Consider the following 6,453-nt stretch of genomic DNA (forward strand, 5'->3'; position numbering starts at 1 on the left):
GAGGCGGTGACACATTCGGGCCATCACCTGACCGGGGCTGGCAAGTGCCTGATATGTCCAGCTGACAGCTGAGCTTTGGGGGGGGGAGAGGAGGCACCCATGGGTGTTAAAGGAAAACAAAACTGCGTGTGCGGGAGGGCTCAGGGTGGAGGGAGAAGGGACCGGTTGTGTGCGAGGGTTCCCAGAAAGCCGGGCACGCTCCCTTGTGCAATCATCCCTCCAGGAAAACAACTGGTGCTTTTCCTGGTGTTTTCCACTTGTAAAGCTTGCAAAAGCTCCCGCTCGGCTCAAGGGCTTTGGCAAAGAAAAGGTGTTTATGGCAAAGGGGGACAAGGCACGGGGTGAGACTGGGTTTGCCCCAAGCCGCACAGCAGGGGAGCGGATTGGGGAGCGGAGGCACCCAGCCCAAACTCGGCCAACAGCCTCGTGCAGGGAAAAATGACACCCGGTGCTGTGGGACCGGTGGGGGAATGGAAAAGTCCCAGGGGGCTTCCTGCCAGGGCCGAATTATCCCCTCCAGCAAATCAAGGACAGTGTGTACCCCCCTCTGGAACCCTCCACCCGCTGCTGGGCATCCTCTCCAGCGTGTCCTGGACATGCCATGCAAGCCCATGCATCCCAAAATAATATAAGGTAATAATTGGGATAGATAATTAAGATAATATATGGGACAGGACACATATGTTATTATTATATTATTATTTAGGGGATCCAGGCATCTCCCAGGACAAGCAGGGGGTGGTGCCAGCTCTCATCCCCCCATCCTGGGGGACCCAGACCAGTCCCCAGCGATAACTTGGGGACATCAGCGAACCAGAACTGTGATGGGGAAGTCGTTGAGAAGGATTTGTAGCAAAACAGTGGGAAGCTGGGAGGAAAACCTCGCTGTTGAGATAACGGTTGATGGATGTGGTCATTCTCGCTAACTGGAGGGGAGGAAACAGGCTCAGGAAGAGCAGAGAGATCGAGCTGATGGGCAGGGGCTGAGATTAAAGACAAGGATGAAAAAAAGCCCCTGATTCCTGAGCCTGACTTCACTCTGCTTTATGCTGGTATTTTAGCTCAGGGAAGTGCTCTTTTGGGTTTTTTAAAGCTGACACGGGCACTCAGTGAGCCCAGGCACGGCGCATCCCCTGCTAACAACTTCTGAACTCATCGACCAATCTCAGCAAAACGCAACAGAAGCATCACAAATTCAGGGTGTGAATCCCTCTAAGGTACCTCACCATCCCCTAGCAATGGGGTTACCATGAAAACCCCTGGCTGTCCTGGGACAGGGATGCAGGGGACACAGCCCAGGGCTGACCCAGGGCTGCAGGGGACACAGCCCAGGGCTGTCCCAGCACCTGGGACCAGGTGAGTTCCTGGGAAACTGGGAACCTGGGGGGTTCCTTGTGCTCAGTGAGAGGCAGTGCCAAGCACCCAGGTTTTTCCCCCAGCCCAGCACATCACTGGCGCACACCTTTCTCCTCTGCAGATGCCTGTGCTGCTGGATATCGGTTGCATTTTGAAGGCAGGTGTTAATTGCAGCAGTCTCATCTTTATGCCGGGCGCATTGCCGGGCCGGGCCAGGCCGTGTGTCCTTTGCTGTTATCGCTCCATTAAAACAAGCACAAGGAGGATGCCCCAGCCTGCGAGCGGGGTCCCTGCGCAGGCAGCTGGCCGATTGCCGCTGCCGAACGGCCGCAGAGCCTCCGGTGGACCGCTGCCGAAGGGCCGCAGAGCCGCAGAGGCAATTACTCAGCCTCTTGTAAAAAGCAGAGCGCTCTGAGGTGAGAGCAACCCCATCTCATATTAAAACTATGCTAATTAGGAACTAATTACGGGCACAAAGATATTATTACCCTTGGCTAGCCCGTAGGCTGCAGCCTTGGTGCCGACTCCAAACCTTTCCCAGGCTGGCATGGATGTGGGGCAGGGTGGGCACCCTCTCATTAACAGAAGTGGAGGCCAAGGCTTGAGCGAGCCAGGGCTGCCCGGTCCCCAGCTCCTGGGTAACCTCAGCACCAGTGAGCATCATCCTGACACGACCTGCGCAGGGCCCTTTTCATATTAAAGGACTTCAATTTATATCTGCTGGAATCAAACTGCGTGGCTGAGGATTGCCTTGGACATCGAACAAAGCCAACAAAACCTGCCCAGGACATGCAGGGAGCTGGCACCGACCCCGCTGTGCCGTGTCTGTCCTGTCCTGTTGTTTTATTCTCTGCTCTCTCCTCGGTCACACAGCGGTGCCAGGCGGGAGCTGCGGCTGTGGCAGTGACACCAGGAACAGGGGGCAGCCAGGCTGGACCAAATGCACCTTACTCCTTGCCAAGGTGTCACTGCTGACGGTGGTACCTTTGGGACTCTGGCTGGGAGCACAGGAACCCCCCCCGGAACCCATTTTTGAGCTGTTTTACATGGAAGCTGCTCAGCGCTGCTGCCAGTTCCCAGCCAGCAGCTCCTTGCCACCCCAGGGTGTTTTCCTCTGCTGTTGCAGTTTGGATGCCAGGAGTTGTTTGGGAGCTGGGCTGTAAATACCGAACCTGGCCTGGCACCTTTGGGACTCTGGCTGGGAGCACAGGAACCCCCCCCGGAACCCATTTTTGAGCTGTTTTACATGGAAGCTGCTCAGCGCTGCTGCCAGTTCCCAGCCAGCAGCTCCTTGCCACCCCAGGGTGTTTTCCTCTGCTGTTGCAGTTTGGATGCCAGGAGTTGTTTGGGAGCTGGGCTGTAAATACCGAACCTGGCCCTAGAGCAGGTCGCTGTGAAGTGACCCAGGGCAGGCGGCCTCCTCCGTCAGAGCGGGGATCAGCAGAGGCTCCGGTGTCCTCCTGCCACCCCAGGCCATGTCCCCAGGGAGCCACTGCACTGCCAGGAGCCGGGGAAGGGGGAACATGGGGGGCTCCTGCTCTGCCCCCAACTCACTGGGAGCCTCCTCGCCACCTGAAAGACACTCGTGGGCTTCACATCAGACCTCAGCCACCTGACAGTGTCGTATGTGTCCCTACAAAATGAATGTGCTGCTCTGAGGGTAGCGCAGAGGCCTGGTCCCCACCTTGGAGCCTGCGCTGCAGCTGCCGGCAGCCCCCTGAGGCGCAGGGAGGTGGGACAGGACCCACACCTCGTGCTCTTCTGTACCCAGGGTCCGTTCCTTAACGTGTACCAAGACCTTTTGCAACACCTACCTGGAGGCTGCTCTTTAAAAGTTGAACCAAGTCACGGTGGAAACCCCAGGGGAGGCGTCAGGGAGCGATTGCTTCAGACAGGGCCGTGCCGGAGGGGCCCCCTTCGGGCAGGACGAGCTGGCCGTGCTTTTTTCCTTCTCCGGTTCAGGTTGATCTTTCCAGGAGAACTGGCGCAGCGCCCCGGCTCCGTGTCCCATAAATAAGGCACAGCATCAGCTGTCATGTCAGCGGGAGACAAAACATTTAATGTGACAGGCTTTAAATGGAGGCAGGAAATGAAAAGATAAAGGGCAAATTTTATTTTAGATTCCTTGTTGGTACATATTTTCCTTTCTGACGGTAAGGGGATGCGATGGCTTTATCAGCCCACCGTTGGGAGAATTTATTTATAGAAATTTAATGCTTTGTAAGAAAACGGGAGGGGGTTGTTGGCAACTCTGGTTGAGCGAATGGAAGTTGTCAGGAGAGCAGGGCAGGGGGATGCAGACCCCGCTATTCTCTCCTCTTTGAATGGACCTGGGGTTCTGGGAAACCTGCTACGACTGCAGGAATTATCAACACAGCGTGCACAGAGCAAGCAGGAGCTCAGTGGTGAGTGTGGAGTGAAACTGGTCCTTGCTGCTCTCGGGACAGCAAATGAAAGAAGGGACATGGGGGAAGACGATCACAGAAAACATCATGGCAGCTTGGTTCAAAGCAAACATCCTCTGGCAGATGTAATTACACCAAACCGAAGACTGTTTCCTAACCTTGAATATATTTCAGCTGTAACTTAGCAACCTAGACTGGGTAAAAGCATCTGAACAGGAATGCAGGTTCAGAGAAGAGGATTTAGCCTCACATTCCCTTTTGTTCCCATACCTTAGCAACAACTCAGCACCAGAGAGGAGGTAGCAGGTCCCACCGACCTCCACGGAGCCACCTCCTCCTGTGCCACTGGAAATGTCCCCCTTTGTCACCCAGACCTACATGATGAGATTAATTAAACATTGCGCTAACCAAGCAGGAGTGAGTCAACCGTGTCCACACAAGCTACACCACGATGACTCACGGACTACTCGTGCTGTTTCGGGAGCAGACTTTGTCGAAGTGGAAGCTCATGGCAGCACATGTTCTGAGTCAGGGACACCAGGATGAGAAATGAATTGAAAACACTCAGGGAAATGGACCCTAAAGCCAACACAGACTCACCAGCAAAATGTGGTTGTGTCTCAACTCACCAAGCAACTTTGGAAACCTTGGGTATCTGGTAAATAGTCCAAGACGTGACTTTCTGCTTGTATCCTTAACATCAATCTCCCCTTTTACAGTGCTTTGTAATAGCTTAAAGCACATCAATCTTTGAGACACAAGGAGGGAAGCGCTATGTCCAGGGCCAAGCCACAGCCTGGGAGCAAGGGCAGGAAGGCACATCCACGAGACCTGGCACCGCATCCAACACCCGCGTGAATTCCCAGTGCTCCTGGACCATCACCTGGCACTTCACATCACGGCCCAAAAAACAGACAAGCTGCCCATGGCCCGAGGATGCCACAGCACAGCGGATCAGCAGCTTGGAGCAGAGTCAAGGCTCTCTGGTTGACTCCAGACATCACTGTGAGGGATCAGCCTTCGGGAACAAGCACAGAACACGCGAAGCTCGCAGCACCCTCGCTCCCATTGCGCCATCCCATTCCCTGCTTTAAATAACTGCTTTATTAGAGCACAGATCAACCTGCTAAACCAATAGTTACAGGCTGTCAAACTAGACCAAGTGCAGCTCAAGCAGCTTTTCACACACACCTCTGCTGAACGCCAGCTGTTCCCAAAACACCGATTTTATTTGCAACCGAACACTTGGTTATTGCGCCGAGATCGCCGAGCGCCGCAAGGATCCGCGCTGTCTCATTAGGCTGTCATGCAATCCCCATGCCATCTTCAGTCTTATTCTTGGAAACCGTGAGCTCCCCGGAGCAGGATCTATTTGATCTGCCTGAGCGAAACGACTTGGAACAATCTGTGACTCCTCCACAAAAATAAAGGCGATGAGTTATTTGTAATAAATTTATTTTATATATTGGTTTACAGAGCTAAACTGAACATATAAACAGCACCAAACCAGTGAAATTTATGCTACAAAAACAAGTCTGATACAAAAAGATGACTGCAATACCTGACTCTTCACTTGTGGATTTGGATGGGTAAAAAAAAGCTAACCCAAACCCCACGAATATTTCAAAAAGGCGTAAGAATGTAGGCACTGGTGTTTGCAAAAATTTCCTATGGCGGCAGTGACAACCTTGTTACGGCATTTGAGAAGAACCAAGGCTGCCTCCCCTATTTTCCTAAGAGAGGAAGAAGCCGGTCGTTGCCCTGGAGGGAGCTGTTGAGTCTCCTCTTCTGTTCAAACACCCTACCTTTGCAACCAAAAAAGAAAGTATGGGGTAAGAGTCAACTCCATTTAATGGGAAAGACCTCCCCACGGTTTTGTTCCTGGAGAAACCTGCTCTCTCCACTCGATTTGGCTGATAACCACGAGCAGGAGGAGTCTCTGCAGTCCCCACCAAGGCCAGCAGTGGGGTGGGGAATCACAGACTTCAAACCAGGAGGGGAGCAGGGACAAGGAACCCACCTTGTAGGTGATATCAAAGCAGGGAGCTGGGCTCTGGCTGCCGTCCTGAGCCAGCCCAGAGCCTGCAGAGGAAGCTCTGCACACATGCACAAATGCAAGCACTGACACTGTACCCCTGATGCTCAGTGGAACAGCATCCGCTGGGTTCAAATCAATGCTTCTCTCTGCAGGCTGCACCAGCTTATGCCAGCAATGACTTCGGTCCCTGCTGTCTCCGTGGGGAGCTGGACAGCTGTTCGACAACATTGGGAAGAGTAGATGAGCAGTTATCTCTGCCTAGCCTAAACTGCCACACACTGGTGCTATTTTCTTTGAAACAAACACTCTTTTGCTGGACATAAACAGAAACTTAAGCAACCAGATGATTATAGATACAGAATACGACGCCTGCAGCAGGGACAGAGGATTGATCGCCGCTCCTCGCACCCGCTGCGAGGCTGCAGGAGCGTTGGGCAATCCCTGCGCCGCCGCCGCACGCGTGGTACAGCCCTGCTCTGACACACACAGCACACGCATTGCAGCTGCCCAGGATAAACACGTACATTCAGCCCCAATAGCCTTTCCAAAGCTGCTCTTTAATAGCCCATGAAGCAATCCCTTTGGCTGTAGCCACAAGAAAGCGCTTTCCAAAGCTTTTTAGATCCTTTACTTTCTACCCAAACCCCCCCCACC

Source organism: Mesitornis unicolor, unplaced genomic scaffold, assembly GCF_000695765.1.
Source record: "Mesitornis unicolor isolate BGI_N332 unplaced genomic scaffold, ASM69576v1 scaffold23331, whole genome shotgun sequence".
Lineage (NCBI taxonomy): Eukaryota > Metazoa > Chordata > Aves > Mesitornithiformes > Mesitornithidae > Mesitornis > Mesitornis unicolor.